The sequence below is a fragment of the Phyllobates terribilis genome, unplaced genomic scaffold (assembly GCF_046119375.1).
Source record: "Phyllobates terribilis strain yellow unplaced genomic scaffold, ASM4611937v1 Scaffold_1__5_contigs__length_1240528914, whole genome shotgun sequence".
In the NCBI taxonomy this organism is placed as follows: Eukaryota; Metazoa; Chordata; class Amphibia; order Anura; family Dendrobatidae; genus Phyllobates; species Phyllobates terribilis.
In genome coordinates this window covers 128853969-128872410 of record NW_027362761.1, presented here as the reverse complement: position 1 = coordinate 128872410, position 18442 = coordinate 128853969, and the positions used below count along the sequence as shown (strand labels likewise).

The 18442-nt window shown below is 43.9% G+C and overlaps 1 protein-coding gene across 4 annotated transcripts in view; it reads right to left on the bottom strand.

Moving 5' to 3' along the window:
- The window catches only part of TEK (TEK receptor tyrosine kinase), a 194271-nt gene that overhangs the window by 88525 nt on the left and 87304 nt on the right, over positions 1–18442 (bottom strand). The gene's annotated exons all lie outside the window — the stretch shown is intronic.

Sequence of the window (18442 nt, the reverse complement as noted above, 5' to 3'; positions counted from 1 at the left end):
TCCTGCCCCCAATATTACCCCCCTACACTACTCAGTCTCTATTCTGTGCTCACTCACACTCGTCTCCTCGCATACTTTCACCTCAAACTATTCCCCTGTATAGTCTCCTCACACATTTCCCCCTCTCTCCTCAAACTGCCTCCTCTTACACCCCACCTGTTAACCATATTGTTTCCTCACATATTTACCCCTTGCTCTCCATACTACCTCCTCACACATCTCCCGACTCCCCATACTGTGTCTGTACCCATTCCATCACCCTCGCTCCCCATACTGTGTCATTCTTCTGGCATACATTCTTCCCCTCAATCCTCAGACTGTGTCCCCATACATTACCCCCCTTGCTCCACATTCTGTGTCCGCAACCATCCCCCCACTTACCATACTGTGTCTGCACCAATCCCCTCTCTCTCCATACTGTGTCTGCACCCATTCCCCCACTCACCATACTGTGTCTGCCCCATCCCCTACCACACTCTCCATTCTGTGTCCACATTCATTCCCCCCTTGCTCCTTATACTGTCTGCACCCATCCCCTCACTTACCATACTGTGTCTGCACTCATCCCTCCACTCACTATACTGTGTCTGCACCCATCCTCTCCCTTACTCCTTATACTGTGTCTGCATCCATCCCCCACTCACCATATTGTGTCTGCATACATTTCCCCCTTCACTCCCCATACTGTGTCCGCATCCATCCTTTCCATTCTGTGTCCATGTACACCCCCCCTCACCCCACATACTGTGTCCACAGTTATCCCCCACTCACCATACTGTGATTGCACCTACGCCCCCTCATGCTGTTTCCTCATACATGCCCCCATCTCCCCCTTGTTCCTCACACTGTGTCCTCAAATTTCTCCCGCTTCTCCCCCATCTCTCCTGTATTGTGTCAGCATCCATCTCTTCCTCGCTCCCCAAACTGTGTCCTCAAATCTTCCCACCTCCATTACAATAAATCAATAAATTCTTTGGTGTCTTCAGCTCCACTGGAGCACTTACCACCAATGTCATTTGTGCCTCTGCAGCGCCGGGAGTGACGTCAGCAGCGTGATCACATGATCTGATCACGATGCTGACATCGCCCTGACCCGATGGTCAGGGCTTCAATTGTGCTTGTGTCTTAAAGACACTAGTACAATTGATCACTGGGAGCCGGTGCACTGCACCTTTTCTGAGCTGGCTGTCAGTATGACAGCCGGCTCAGAGAACGGCTGACTTCCAGTCCGGGGGCGGAAAAATGCAGCCACTGGGGAGACACCTCGGACAGCCGCATAATGTGGCCCGACAGCGACTCCCTGCTGGCTGCGCCTAGGGCAGATGCCCCACCTGTCCCCTTTAGGTATGCATCTGCCTAAGGATATCATCACCCTTTATCATGGAGTGCATAATTATTAGGCAGATTGTTTTCTTCAGGGAATATAGGCCAAAAAAGTCTTATAGAGGGACGCAGCACTCTTGAAAGTGCTTAGATATTGGGGCATCATCACAGAACCATCAAAAGTTTTGTTGCAAACAGTCAACAGGGTAAATACACTAAAAATGAACCCCAAATAAATTAAGGCCATAAACCACAACTTATAAATAAACCAAAAAAGAACACTTTATACACAAGGACAATATACTAAAATTAATCAGTGAATTTTATTAAAAGAATAAATATACATCATATTAAAAACACATAGAAAAGTGAGATACACCATTGGAAAACATTGGTGGACAATCCCTGGGCACAGATAATTTTTAAAGTGCTAATAATTTTTATATTATATTATCCTAGTTACATATTCATTTAGAGGATCTATACATACTTCTATACAATGTACATACACCTATAAAGAGCCAAATACATGCAAATACAATAGTGCCCCACAACACAGTATGGCACATAGTGTAAGAAGGCAGAAGTGTGCCAGAAAGCAAGATATAGCTGTGCAAATCAATAAATACACCTATATTACCTAAATAGGAGCTCCAGGGGACCCACCCCATGGCATAAGGATGTCATACAAATGCTAGGTGAGAAAAATCACATTTTACTCGCATGACACTCTTATGGCACTTGTCCTACTTTTCAGGAACAACTTCGGACTGATTTTATGTATGCTGATGAGTGTGAGCCCTTAAACGGGAGATTTATGGTGAAGGAAAACAGTACACCTCGTTGAACAGTGTCTGGGATTCTGTGGTTGGTGCTGCCCAAAAAGTTAATGGTCAACAGATTAAGAAACTGACATACTCCATAGATGGAAGGCTTAAGGCTGTTTTAAAAAAGAAGGGAGACTATATTGGTCACAGATATTTTTTTTTAGAAATGTATATAGAGAGGCTATGTGGGGGCTCATACAGTATATAGGCGGTTATGTGGTGGCTCATACAGTATAGAGGAGGCAATGTGGTGGCTCATGCTATATATAGGAGGCAATGTGGGGGCTCATACTGTATATAGGGGGCTATGTGGGGGCTCATACTATATATAGGGGGCTATGTGGGGGCTCATACTATATATAGGAGGCAATGTGGGGGCTCATACTGTATACAGGGGCTATGTGGGGGCTCATACTATATTTAGGGGGCTATGTGGGGGCTCTTACAGCATATAGGGGGCTGTGTGTGGACTCATATGGCATATAGGGGGGCTGTGTGTGAGCTCATATGGTATATAGGGGGATATCAGCATACTTTATTCTGCTCAATATTAAGTGATACAATTAATATTAATAGCAAATAATTATAATGAATATGTTAATATTAATATTGAGCAGAATTAATTTCAGCCTATTGGTTCGGCCTTCCAGAACAGTCACAGTCTCTCCTGTGCGCCTTCAGGAAAATGAATTGCCCACCCCTGCACTATACACATAAATGGTCTGAGGAAGCACAGGTGTAGAACTAATATCTATTATTATATGGTCACATTTGGTGGTAATTTCAGTGTTTGTACAGTAGTTTTGGTTAATGATAAATATGGTAGTATTATTTGTCTTTTATATTGGACTATTGATGGTAATATACTATAGGTCTTTATAGAGTTGTGTTTGGTATTGATCAGTATGGTGGCATTTGTCTGTCACTATATAGTGGTATTATGTGGTCATAGCATGTTGGTATTAATTTCCTCTTAAATAGTGGTATTTTTGGTAATACTGTTTTTGGTACATTGGATTGTGTTCAGTAACAATATGGTGATAACACTTTTAGACTACGTACACACTTCCTTTAGAACATTCTAGACAAATGGATTTCATGTCCAAAAGGGACGCATTTGCTAACTGATGCAAATGGAAGCCGAATGGACTCCATGGATTATTATGTGGACCATCTACAGTGCCTTGAAAAAGTATTCATTCCACATGAACTTTCTCATATTATTCACATTACACCCACAAACTTTAATGTATTTTATTTGGATTTTATGTGATATCAACACAAAGTAGAAAGTATTTGTGAAGTGTAAAGGAAATGATACATGGTTTTCTAATTATTTTAAAAATAGAAATCTGAAAATGACATGCATTTGTATTCAGCCCCCCAATATTCAGTCAATAATTTGTGGTACCAATAGCTGCTACAAGTCTTTTAGGGTATATCTTCTCTACCAGCTTTGCACATCTAGATGCTGAAATATTTGCCCATTCTTCTTTGCACGCTGATTGGATGGAGAGCGTCTGTGAACAGCAATTTTAAAGTCTTGCCAGAAATTCTCAATGGGATTTAGGTCTGGACTATGACTTGGCCATTCTTTTGCAGCCTCTATTAGGTTTTCCTCAAAGATTGCCCTGTATTTAGCTCCATCCATCTTCCCATGAATTCTGTCCAGCTTCCTTGTTTCTGCTAAAGAAAAGCAGGCCCACAGTATGATGCTGCCATGTTTGATGGTGGGTGATGTTTTCAGGGAGATGTACAGTGTTAGTTTTCCACCACACATAGCATTTTGCTTTTAGTGCAAAAAGTTCTACTTTAGTCTCATCTGACCAGAGAACCTTCTTTCACATGCTAGCTGTGTCCCCCTACATGGCTTTTTGCAAACTGCAAACAGGGCTTCTTATGGCTTGTTTTCAAAAAATGGCTATTTTCTTGTCACGCTCGCATAAAGGTCAGATTTGTGGAGTATTCTCCCACTTGAACTGAGGATCTCTGCAGCCACTCCAGAGTAACTATGGGCCTCTTGGCTGCTTCTCTAATTAGTGCTCTCAGTTTAGGTGGACGGCCATGTCTTGGTAGGTTTGCAGTTGTACCATACTCCTTTCATTTTTGGATTATAGATTAAACAGTGCTCCGTGAGATGTTCAGAGCTTGGGATTTTTTTTAGAACTGACTACCTACAGTATATGACTCCAGGACCCACTGAAGAGCAGACAGGTGCGAAAAGGTCGTTGTCAGTCCCATATGCTTCACCCTCCCCTGCAGCCAGTTTTAACATGAAAACGTTGGATTTTAATAGGACCAGTGAGTGCCACTATATTTTTCTTTTTTTGCTATTTTTTTTTGTAACCTAACCCTGCTTTACTCTTCTCCCCAACTTTATCGCTGACCTGCCTGGTGTGTTCCTTAGTTTTCATGTTGCTGTTTGATCCCTAATCTTCTAAAACAAATCTCTCATGCCTTCACAGAACAACTGTAGTTACACTGAGGCTGAATTACTTACAGGTGGATTCAACTTACTAATTATAAGACTTCTGGAGGCAATTGGTTACTCAAGATTTTATTCAAGGGTATCAGACTACAGTGAATACAATTGCATGTCAGAATTTTCAGATTTTTATTTTTAAAATAAGTAGAAAAAGTAGAAAACCATGTACTGTATCATTTCTAGTGATGAGCGAGCATGCTCGCTACTGCTCGGTGCACGCCCGATCATATCACTGCTCGAGATGCTGGGCGCTCGCCGAGTATTTCCGGGTTGCTCGGGCGGGAACTCGGGTCCCCTCCCTTCATGTTTGGCGCTCTTTAGAGAGCCAATGAACATGCAGGGATTGCCTGTCATGCACTGTAATGTCGTAGCCATGTTGGTTGTGGGCATTACAGTGATTGGCTGGACGCACAGCGTCATCAGGTCTATATCAGACCTGGCGCCGCCATGCTCGTCACAGTCATTCGGGATCAGGCAGTGTAGTGAGAGCTGCTGCTGTGTTAGGGAAAGATTTGATCGTGTATTAGGTAGTGTAGGGAGAAAAAACGTACATTACACATATCCATCTTAACAAACAGTCCTTCTGAGGACTAATCCATCTGCAGAGATATCAGGCAGGCAGTGTATATAGGCAGGCAGGGTATATAGCAGACAGCAGTGCATATAGCACGAGAGGCTCCATTCCAATTCTGCTTTCTGCTGCTGTTAGATATTTCTATACAAAGGCCCAGGTCTCAGGGGCCAGGAATACTTTTCTTTGGATCTTAATCCTCATTATTTGCTTAAAAAGCAATCCAGAGAACACTGTTTTTTTCTGCGCCATTTGCTTGTTGGCACAGCAGAATACAGCCAGGTCCTTTCCATATTAGAGCGCTAGAAATCCAGCTATCTAAAACTCTGTTTTCTCCGTCACACGGATCACATATATACGTTGTCAGAAAATCCTGCCATTTCTGGCCTCCATTAAAAATTTCCTTTAGTGTGTCATTGAAGCAATTCACCGCAGTTTGCTGTTCAAACTACTTACCTACAGGCCAGGTATTTAAAACTCTGTTTTCTTCATCACACAGACCACATATACGCTGTGTTCCAAATTATTATGCAAATAATATTTTCTCAGATTTTCCCAAATTACCTATATGAATTGCAATCATTGTAATTTTCCAGTCAAATAACTATTAGAGTACAATTGAAAGGATTTTGTACAAACTGCCTATGATAACAGTATATTTTTAAAAAAATAAAACACTCAAACTGCGCTCAAAATGCATGTTCCAAATTATTATGCACAGCAGAGTTTTCAACCTTTTCATTTTAATAAAGAACAAAAAAATGGTCATTTTTGAAATTATAAGCATTAGCAGGTTATTACAAACAGAAATCAAACAGTTTTCAACTCAAAACTTTATTCTAGGTGATGTTACATTTGTACATAGGACCCCTTGTTCGAAAGGAGCTTCTGAACTCTCTCGTCCATTGAATTTGTCAGGTTTTGGATGGTTTCTGCTTCAATTGTTTTGCATGAGGACAGAATACCCTCCCAGAGCTGTTGCTTAGATGTGAACTGCCTCCCGCCATCATGGACACTCCTTTTGATGATGCTCCAGAGGTTCTCAATGGGGTTGAGGTCAGGGGAGCATGGGGGCCACACCATAAGTTTGTCCCCTTTTATGCCCACAGCAGCCAGAGATGCAGATGTGTTATGTGCAGCATGAGACGGGGCAAATATGCAGCCAACGCCCCACAGGCCACACTACTAAGTTCTCACATTTCACGACTGCTTGCGCTCGAAATGTTGCCTTTTAGGCTCGTGGAGACGGAAGCATTGCACAACCTGATGGCAGCGGCCGTCCCTCGGTACTCGGTCCCCAGCCGCCACTATTTCTCCCGGTGTGCCGTCCCCGCATTACACAATCAAGTGTCCCAAAACATTAGCCATGCTCTCAACAACGCAGTTACCAGTAAAGTCCACCTAACAAAGGACACGTGGACAAGTGCTTGTGGGCAGGGACGGTACATCTCGCTGACGGCACACTAGGTTAACATAGTGGAAGTCGGGACCCAGTCGGACCTTGGGACGGAACACGTTCTCCCGACGCCAAGGATTGCGGGTCCTAGGTCAATCAGGGTTGCCCCCACGGTCTACAGCTCCTGCACCTCATCCTCCTCAGCCTCCATCTCCGAAATGACCACATCAGTCAGAAGCTGGAAGCACTACAGCACTGCCTCGGCCAAGCGGTAACAGGCTGTGCTGAAGCTAATATGCTTAGGTGAAAAACCGCACAATGCTGAAGAGATGTGGACAGCTCTGAAAGAGCAGGCAGATCTGTGGCTCACACCGCTGAACCTACAGACAAGGCATGGTCGGGTGTGACAATGGCCGGAACCTGGTGGCGGCTCTGAGGCGAGGTGAGCTCACACACGTACCATGCCTGGCCCATATGCTTAACCTCGTGGTTCAGTATTCAGTTCAGACTCTACACATAAGACCTCAGGAGTGGACATGGATGTCAGACATATGTACCATCCTCCAAAACTTTGAGGACTCCACCAAGATGGTGAGCGGCGATGACGCCATAATTAGCGTCACCATCCCGCTTCTCTGTCTTCTGAAACGCTCTCTGTTCACAATCAAAGAGGATGCATTGCAGGCGGAGCACGATTAGATGGAGCAAGGAACCATACAGGGTGATTACACACAGCCAAGCCTCATCTCATCCCAATGTGGATTGGGTGACAATGAGGAGGAGGAAAGACAGGTGCTAGTTTCATGCACCATAGACGGTACTACCTGCACAGCTGTCATACCGTCTGTTCAGTGTGGGTGGCCAGAGGACAGAGAGGAGGAGGAGGAGGAGAGCATGGTCAGTCATACTCTTGGTTAGGACACGGAAGTCTTGCCTGTTAGTAGTCTGGCACGAATGGCTGAGTTTATGCTACGCTGCCTTTCCCATGACCCTCGCGTTCTCAAAATTTTGGGTGACAGTCATTACTGGTTGGTGACACTTCTAGACCCACGCTACAAGGAGAACTTTATATCTCTTATTCCTGAGGCGGACAGGTCTACAATAATGGGCCAGTACCAGAAGGCCCTTGTTGCGGAACTATTAAAAAAATTCCCATCTGAAAACGCTGTCGACAGAGGGCACACTTCGTTGGACAACCAAGGAGTACAGGCGAGAGAGACACAATTTCAATCCAGCAGAGGCAGGGGAACACTGTCAAAGTTCTCGGAGAGTTTTCTCAGACCCTCCCATCGCACAAGCCCTGAGGCGCGGGGTACTCTCACAAGGAGTGCAAAGTTTGGGAAGATGCTGAGGGAGTACCTTGCCAACCGTACCAACGTCCTCTGTGATTCCTCTGTGCCTTATAATTATTGGGTATCCAAGCTGGATACGTGGAATGAACTGGCTCTCTATGCCTTGGAGGTCCTGGCCTGCCCAGCCACCAGCGTTTTATCAGAGCGGGTTTTTAGTGCCGCTGATGGAATTATAACTGATAAGCGCATCGGCCTGTCAACTGAAAATGCTGACAGGCTGACTCTTATAAAAATGAACAAGGGCTGGATTGGGCCAGACTTCTCAACACCACCGAATGATAGCAGCGTAACATAAACTCAAATCCAGTGTCTTTTCTTGGGAGGTGTATTCCCATGCACCTTTTCACACCCACAGATGGGTATACGCTTCCTGATTTTGGCTATTTGCTCTCGTCCTCCTCCTTCTCCACCACCATATCACCAGGGTGACTGTGGTTTGTGATGCAACACCCACATAATTTTTTTAAAGGGTGTTTTTTTGATACCCGTAAAAAAAAATTTTTTATACAGTATGTTCATGTATACCCCCCAGGGGTAAATGTTTGTCAGCCCATACACTTAGTGCATGGGCATTACAAGTATAGGAGGCCCACTCCTTTCTAATGGGAACATTTTTTTTATGAGTCTCTCCTCCACGTCTCTTTCAAGGTTCATTGAAGTGCCTCCAAATTTTTGGCAGCCCTTGCATTCACTGCATAGGCCAACACTATGGGAGACTCTCTTCTTTCTAATGGGAATTTGTCATTACTGTGGCCCTGCTCTATGTGTCTTTAAATTCTTAGTGGGGTTTTTCCTAAAATTAGTCAGCCGTTAGACTCACTGCATACCCTATAACTGTATAGCAGACCCTCTCGTTTCTAATGGGAACATGTAGTACCTTGTTACTGTGGCCCTGCCACGTGTGTCTTTAAATTCTTAGTGGGGTTTTTCCTAAAATTGGCCAGCCGTTGGACTCACTGCATACCCTATAACTGTATAGCAGACCCTCTCCTTTCTAATGGGAACATGTCGTACCTTGTTACTGTGGCCCTGCTCTGTGTGTCTTTAAATTGTTAGTTGGGTTTTTCCTAAAATTGGTCAGCCTTTGGACTCACTGCATACCCTATAACTGTATAGCAGACCCGCTCCTTTCTAATGGGAACATGTCGTACCTTGTTACTCTGGCCCTGCTCTGTGTGTCTTTAAATTCTTAGTGAGGTCTTTCCTAAAATTGGTCAGCCGTTGGACTCACTGCATACCCTATAACTGTATAGCAGACCCTCTCCTTTCTAATGGGAACATGTCGTACTTGTTACTGTGGCCCTGCTCTGTGTGTCTTTAAATTGTTAGTTGGGTTTTTCCTAAAATTGGTCAGCCTTTGGACTCACTGCATACCCTATAACTGTATAGCAGACCCGCTCCTTTCTAATGGGAACATGTCGTACCTTGTTACTCTGGCCCTGCTCTGTGTGTCTTTAAATTCTTAGTGAGGTCTTTCCTAAAATTGGTCAGCCGTTGGACTCACTGCATACCCTATAACTGTATAGCAGACCCTCTCCTTTCTAATGGGAACATGTCGTACTTGTTACTGTGGCCCTGCTCTGTGTGTCTTTAAATTCTTAGTGGGGTTTTTCCTAAAATTGGTCAGCTGTTGGACTAACTGCATACCCTATAACTGTATAGCGGGACCCTCTACTTTCTAATGGGAACATGTCGTACCTTGTTACTCTGGCCCTGCTCTGTGTGTCTTTAAATTCTTAGTGGAGTTTTTCCTAAAATTGGTCAGCCGTTGGACTCACTGCATGGGCATTACCACTATAGGAGATCCGCTCTTTTATAATGGAAACATTTTTTTTACTGAGACCCTCATCTATGTCTCTTCAAAGGGGTATTGGGTTGCGTCCAAATTTTTTCAGCCCTTGCAGTCACTGAATACGCAATAACAGTATAGGAGACCTACTTGTTAATAATGGGAACAACAAAGCATAGCCGGCTGATGGCTCTCTAACAATAGCTAGGGCCGACTGCTGGCCATTTAAGAATAGTAAGGGCCTTCTGATGTCCCTATAAAAATAGGCTTGTTGACTTTCAGAGTCCCTCCATCATAAATAAAACAGGATGTGTCTGATGATGTGTCACACACCACATTTCCAGATAAGGTTGTAAAATGTTAAAATGACATTTCCTGGTGAATGCATTTGTCTTAAAAAATAACGTAAAAAAACAAAACAATAGGATCTTTCTTTAAAAAACAGCGTCACCAATTTAACCTCAATGTAATCACATTGTTCAGCTCATGCACCTCCTCCTCCATCTTCGAAATGACCACATCAGTCACAAGCTGACAGCTCTGCAGGACTGGCTTGGCCAAGTGGCAACAGGCTGTGCTGAAGATAACATGCTTAAGGCTTAATTGACAAACCGCCCAGCGCTGCAGAGTTGTTGAAAGCTGTAACACAGCAGCCTGATCTGTGGCTCTCACAGCTGAACATACAGCCATGCATAGTCGGAATGGGCGGAACCAGGTGACTGAGAAATGACAGCCGGGGTAGATACGGTTTCCCTCTATGCCAGTCCTTTCACCGAGCTAAAGAATATGGCTGTGGTGAAATACAACTCCCACTGAGAAGCTGTTTCAGATTGAAAAACATTGTGCCCACCAGAGGATTTGATTCTGAGGGCTAACCTTTCTCACCCGCTCAAGAGCCCCATAGCAGCTGCAAAGTTAGCGCTATCATGAACTCTCCTGAGGTAGAAGCCAAGGCACACCAGAGGATTCTATGGTGTGACCGTCCAACCCTGCTGAGAAGCAGTCCTGGCTAAGAAAAGTGTGTGGGAAGGTTCCTGGACACTCTATGGCTGCTTTTTTACTGAGGAGGAAACACATGCAAACACGGGGAGAACATACAAAGTCCTTGCAGATGTTGTCCTTGCTGGGATTTGAACCAGCGCTGCCAGGCTTCAGTGCTAACCACTGATCCAATGTGCTGCCATTCACCCTCTAATATCTAACAGGCTGGAGAAACTTGCACCTACTGCCACTCTATCTTCAGCTTCTTTGTGAGAAAATGTATTTGGGCAGCCACTCAGTCTACCAAATAAAATTCCTGAGAAGGAAATTGGGGATGGCTTCGCTACTGGTACTGGGGGCAGTGCTAATACCATGGCGTCGTACCATAGTTTGCTGGAAATATTCCAAGCTGGTAGGAGGCAAGCAAATTTCCACAGAAAAGTACCAGCAGTAATGTTCAGGCCACATATCAAGTGCAAGCAGCTTTAGAGGACTTCCTGGGAGAAATGACACGCAGGGTACCTACGGTTTCAGTCTATGCCAGTCCTTTCACCGAGCTAAATACAACTCTTAGCAAAAAAAGTTGTGGACTGGCTCCGTACCGTCCCTCGCCACATTCACCTGTCCACGTGTTTGTGGTTAGGCGGTCATTCCCAGTAAGTGCACTGGGGAGGGCACGGGTAATGTTGTGGGACTCGTGCTTGTGGAAGGCGGAGGCGATACCGGGAAATATAGTGGCGGCTGGGGACCGAGTATGGACACCCGGCCGCCGCCGGCATGAGGTTATGAAAAGCTTCCGCCTCCACGAGCCTAAAAGGCCACATTTCAAGTGCAAGCAGCTGTCAAAAATTTGGCAGTATAGTATTGCAGCCTGTGGGTGGGTGGCTGCCTGCATACTTGCGCTTGCATTCCAAGCAATGGGGTAGGGACAACTGAACGCTGCAGTGGGACAAGGACGTGGACGGTGATTGTTGCAAGTCTGCAATGACAGGTGCATGGCGGGAGGCATCTTCGCATGCGCCAAGGATCACTTATGATGGGCACACTTTTAGGCAGTGACCTGGGAGTCAGAGATGCTTCCAGAGGTCTTCCCCATGCTGTTCCCATGTCTTTTCAGCACTGTATGCATATGTCTGATGATGTGTCACACACCACATGGCCAGATAAGGTTGTAAAATGTTAAAATGACATTTCCTGGTGAATGCATTTGTCTTGGTTGAAAGCAATGCAAAAGTGCAAAAACGCATCAAAAACGCTATGTGTGAACATAGCCCAAGGTGTGGAGGAGTATTTTTGTTTTTGGTTATTTATTTTGCCATCTAAACAAGTCATTATCCTGGAAATGATGTTCCTTAACATATTTCCCAGGAAAATCCATTTTGGTTTAGTTTTTGTATGTTTCATTGTGAGTCCGTAAAAGTGGCGTAATACTCTGACAACGTTGTTGACAGCAGTGACCTGGGAGTCAGAAATGCTTCCAAGGGTCTTCCCCATGCTGTTCCCATGTGATTTGAGCACTGTTCCCATCGATTTGGGCAATTTTTAGGCCCTCTGCAGACCGCCGGGGGGAGCCGCCTGAAAAATGCTCGAGTTTCCCAGAGACTTACATTGGGCTCGTTGCTCGGGTCGAGCACCCGAGTATTCCAATTTGCTCGACCCGAGCAACGAGTACCCAAGCATTTTAGTGCTCGCTCATCACTAATCATTTCCTTTATACTTCACAAATACTTGCTACTTTGTGTTGATATAACACATAAAATCCCCAAAAAATACATTTAAGTTTGGGGATGTAACATGAAAACGTGGAAAAGTTCACAAGTATGAATGCTTTTCCAAGCCACTGTATATAACGTTATGTGTTTTTTTTAGAATGGAAGAGAAAGAGAATCATCATACAGAACTTTACCGAAATAGACCCCATTATTATCAATGTTTTATTCCTTCTGCCTCTGTTTGGATAAGTTATACAATGGATCCTTTCTGCACATGAATCCCACTGTATAGTGGTATTTAAAATATATATATATATATATATGTATATTTTGAGGAGGATGTACAGAAGTCTCTATAGACTTGAGCAACTTGCTAGGGGTGGAGGGACCCAGGCCCAAATGTTGCCTTGGGTTACTCCCCTGATGTTTTATCTAACCTGCGCAGCATCTAAACTCACCTGCTTAGTCCTGATCCTTAAACTACGCATTGGACTGGGTGTGCCAGGCATCATTTTATGTTTAGAACAGGGCACCCCAGTATGGTATAATAATCAGAAGAACAGAGGCGTAGTGAGCATTTTGGAATTTCATTTACTTTACAGTAAATTTTGATATCCTGGGTGTAGGAGGTAGCATGCACCTGTGGGCTTTCAAATGAAAGGGCTGGATTTCAGACCCAGTGCGGCCTTTAGTGGCACTAATATTGTGTCCGTCTATGCCTGTTAGTATTATTGCTCTGTCCTTTAGGTTCTAGATGCTCTGGCCCGGTTTGAGCCATAACAATTCGGTTTTTGTTAGATCCTTTTGCTTGACCATTTTTCTGCCTATAACACATCAACCTCAAGAACTTACTGTTCACTTGCTGCTTAATAAATACCAACATTGATAGATGTCATTTTCACAAGATAATCAGTGTTATTCGTGTCACCTGTCATAAAATGTAATGGTTGCTGATTCGTGCACTTTAAAAAAAATCTCTTCCAGACAATGCAAACAACAGAAATATTAACAACAGTAAAATAGAAAATGGGAATAAGTCAATAGAGCCAGGGAATAATAGGAAATGGTGGTGGGCTTGCTATAATGGATGGATTCATAATTCCATTTATTATGTGTTGAAGTGAAAAATAACTAACAACAGACGATACATACAATTTGGACAAATCATTGACTACTCAGTATGCCATATTCTCTTCATTCTATCTCTTTGGAGTGTGATCACTAGGAGTCAACATTTCAAAGATTGTTTATGTTAATTGGTTGGCTCTATATCCCGTATCATAGCATCATCATCATGCACATAGACTTTTCCAGTTGCATCTAGCGCCCTTTACACAGTTTGCATGGGAGGCATGATCAAATACCGTTTTTAAACTGTAACTAAAAAAAATCATGACTGTACCACCAAAATCAGAATATTTGGTAAGTTTTGGTAACTATATGCTGGTGTCAGTAGCGTAGCTACCGGGGGGGGGGGGGGGGGGCAGAGGGTGCGGTCACCCCGGGCCCCATTCTAAGGGGGTGCCCACCCGGGGCTACACTACGCCGATATGCTTAAGCAAACCATCTGAGCAGCAACAGTGCAGTGCTGGGAGGAGGGGAGCGCTCCTCATCTCCCTGGCCCAACATGCAGTGGAGTGATGAGGTCGCACACTGCTGACCTCATCACTCTGCTGCTGTCAGATCACTGAGCAGCAGAGCAGCAAAGAACGCATCTTGCCTGCATATGGGGCAGTGTGGAATATTGTGAGAGGGAGCAGTGTGGGGGTGGGTGCACCAGATGGAGAAGTGTTGGGACAGTATGGAGAGGAGGGAGCATGGGGGACAATATAAAAGAGTGGGAGGACCATTTGGAGAAGTGGGGGACATTATGGAGAGGTGGGGGGCTGTATGGAGAAATGGGAGTATTGGGGTACAATATGGAGAAATGGTGCGGTCACATTTCTGCCACTGGTTCCCTACTGTGGCTGTCACCCTGCTGCCGCCGTCACCCTGCTGCCGAAGTGGGAAAGGTAAGCGCCTTATAGAGCTGAGGGTTATAGGGACTGTTATTGTATATGAGGGATGTTAATGTGAAGGCACAGTATCTTGTGGGCAGCATGCAGAGGAGGAAAAGTGTGGTTCTAGTGCTGTATTCATCTACTGACGGTGGTTCTGGCACTGCATTAATTTACCAATTGCGGTTCTGGTGCTGAATTCATGTACTGATGGTGGTTATAATAATAATAATAATTTTTATTTTTATAGCGCCAACATATTCCGCAGCACTTTACAATTTTAGGGGGGCTTGAACAGACAAAAAGAAATTACAGAATAAGCATAACTCAGATATTAAAAGGAGTGAGGGCCCTGCTCGCAAGCTTACAGTCTATGAAGAAATAGGGGGGGGGGGGGGGGGGGACACAAAAGATAAAATGTACAAATATTGGTTGTGTGTTTATGGGAGCTGAGGGTCCACCATAATGTGTATAAGGAAGCTGTGGGGTATTATATTGTGTATAGGAGAGCTATGGGCCTATCATAGTGTATATAGGGGAGCTGTTGGGGACATCATACTCTGTATAAGGGAGCTATAGGTCCACTATACTGTATATAGAGGAGCTGTATATATGAGGACCCAGTGGACATTAGCAAAATGTGGACACTTTTCTTGTGCATTTGCACAGTGCATTAATCTTTTCAAGGGAGCAATTTTACCATATAGAGGGCACAAAGGAGGCATTATTACTTTGTAAAGGGCACAGTGGGGCGCATTATTATCCGGAGCAGTGAGAGGAGCGCTGTTATTGAACCACACAGTAGGTGCAGTAATAGGGTTACATATGGCAGCAGCGGCTCAATGTTGGGGTATCATCAGGTTGAGGAGTTTGTGCAGGTTGGGAATAGATGGGGACGGGGCTGGATGTGTGAGAAGTCTAATGTGTTTTCATTGTAATCTTTGCAGATGAGTCGTGACTGGAAGAAGTTTTCATGTTGGTCTGGGCCAGATGGAAAAGATGGGAAAATGAACTACTCCACCAGATAGAATATCAGCTATAAGTTAGTATATATACCTGTACAGTAATTACTTGTATCGTCTGCAGGTGTGGCAACTACCACTAAATGGTCACCCTATATGGTGATAATATTAGTGTTGGTCTTTATGTAGAGATTTCTTTTCAGTAACATTAAGGTCATTTGCTGAGGATTTCTTTATCCACAATCAGGGTGTGCCACCGTAGTTGTACCCTTGGTTACCTTGTTAGGGGCCCACTCAGATGTTTGCCCCCCCCCCCCCCCCCCCTGAGCTGAACCCCTAGCTATGCTTCTGGCTGGTGTAGATTTATACTATAATTTATGCTGATTTCTGTTGTAAATTGTAGTACTTCTATCATACCATGGGAGTTTCCTTCCTTTAAACTCAAAGTACTTTTCAAAAAATTAACTAGAGTGGTAGAAAACAGGGAATAGTCACAAATATATAGTGCACTGTAATTTACAAATGCTTGTCAACAGAAAACTGGCTTTAAGGGAACCTGTCATGTAAAAAAACATGCTATTAACCTGTAGATATGGTGTTATTTTGCAGGTCAATAGTGTTCTGAAGCCCCGCTGCCAGGGGGAAATTAATTTTTTTCCTCTCAGCAGCCTTGGGCTTTCAGTGATGGAAGTGCGGCCGGCATAGCTTCAGTGACTGCTCAGTACATAATGAGCGGCGGCTTTAACCACACCCCCGGCACTGACAGACAGCCGACTTAGCAATAGAGCCGGCTGTCAGTCATGTGGTGTCACCATAAATGATAAAGGGCAGGAGTAAAACCTTATCCTTTAAAGGGAATCTGTCAAAAGAATTTTACACCCCAAACTATGTGTATGTGCATGTAGCTCTTTCAAAGATAAGTTCAGAAATACCTTTTACATAGCAAGTCCGTTCTTATGTTACGGAGAAATCAGCATTTTAATTGATTTCCAAATGAGACTGTAGACCTGAAGCTTCGGTCACCATCCCCTCCCAGCACCACCTCCTCAGACTTGAATCATGGTTTCTTTACCTGAAGTCACTCTCTGCATAGAGGCAATCAGTCAGACAACAGAAGGTGGTGCTGGGCAGGGAATAGAGCTGGAGTGACTGAGGCTTCAGGTCTACCGCCTCATTTGCATATAAATTCAAATGCTGATTTCTCAGTAACAGAGGAATGGACTGGCCATGTAAAGGTATTGTTGTACTTGTCTTTAAAACAGGTAAATGTGCATATAAATAGTTTGGGGGGAGAAATCCTGTTGACAGATTCCCTTTAATGTAGCTATATTCCCAGAGAACCCTTAGGAAGTTTGTACCAGTAAACAAGTTTAGTTTGGCTAGACACTACAAGAATTTATTAGGCACATTCTACAAGAAACTCAACCCATTGTTTTGAAAATGGATTTCCCTGAAGTTTAGGAAGCAGTCATTCTTATAACTGAAATTTTACTGAGATATAGTAATGAAAACAGAATGTACAAATTCACAAGAAATTGTGTTTTTTATTCATTCCAGTAGCACAATCTCATGCATATACAGTATGTATGTACCATGAAGGTAAACTGGGCAGTCAGTTTCAAATGGAGTTTTGTAAGTGTACTTAAGAGAATTGATGTTTTTTTAATAGGCAAAGGATGGTCACTCCAAATATTGATATGATTTAGATTTCTATATTGTTCATTCATTTTGCATTGTGATAATTGATAAAAATAAAACTAACACTTGTTGTTTTGAAAGCATTCTTACTTTGCAGCATTTTTTCCACTCCTGCCTAAAGCTTTCACACAGTACTGTGTATACAACGGCTTACGAAAGTAATCACCTCCATTGGCTTTTACCTATTTTGTTACATTACAACCAGTGTTTAAATATTTTTGTAATCCGATTTGTGTGTGATGAATCAGCACTATTGATGAGTGAACGTGCTCACCACTGCATGGTACTCGCCTGACCATCACGGTACTCGACAAGCTCGGCGAGTATTTCCGGGTTTGCTCGGACGGGAGCTCGGGTCCCCGCCCTGCAAGTTTGGCGCTCTTTAGAGAGCCAATGAACATGCAGGGATTGCTTGCCACACACTGTAATGCCGTAGCCATGTTGGTTGTGGGCATTACAGTGATTGGCTGGCCGCACAGCGTCATCAGGTCTATATAAGACCTGGTGCTGCTATACTCGTCACAGTCTACCCTGGAAACAGGCAGAGTAGTGAGAGCTGCTGCTGAGTCAGGGAGAGATTTGCTTGTTTATAGTTAGTATAGGTATTCCACAACATATGTATATATCCATCTGAACGAACAGTCCTTCTGAGGACTAATCCAGCTGCATATTTTCAGTGGTGAAGGTGATAGCAGGAGTTAGGCAGGCAGGCAGGGTATGTGACAGACTGCAGTGCATGATACAGCAAAAGAGGGTTCATTGCACGTTCAACTTCTGACTGATCCTGCTGTGACAAATATTTGTAGACATAGCCCCAGATATCAGGGGCCAGGGCTAATTTTTTTTATCTTAATCCTGATTATTTGCTTAAAAAGCAATACAGAGTACACCATTTTAGTGCTCCATTTGCTTGTTAGCACTGCAGAATACAGCCAGATCTTTTCTATATTACAGCGGTGAAAATCCAGAAATTTGAACTGAACTTGGAAAATATTGGCCTCCATTTCCATTTTGTTGCATTGTCGGTCAAGCTATTCATACAAGGTCTCTGTGAAGAATAATATTAGTAAACTACAGGCCTGCTATTTAAAACCATGGTTCTCTGTCAGACGTATCACATATAACTGTGTTCCATAATCAGCCATTTCTTGCTTCCATTTCCATTTTGTTGCAGTGTGTCGGTGAAGCTATTCACATGAGGTCTCTGTGAAGAATAGTATTAGTAAACTACATGCCTGCTACTTAAAACCGTGGTTCTCTATCAGACATATCACATATAACTGCGTTCCAAAATCAACTATTTCTAGTGAACGTGGAAAATATTGTCCTCCATTTAAAATGGGCAAGGC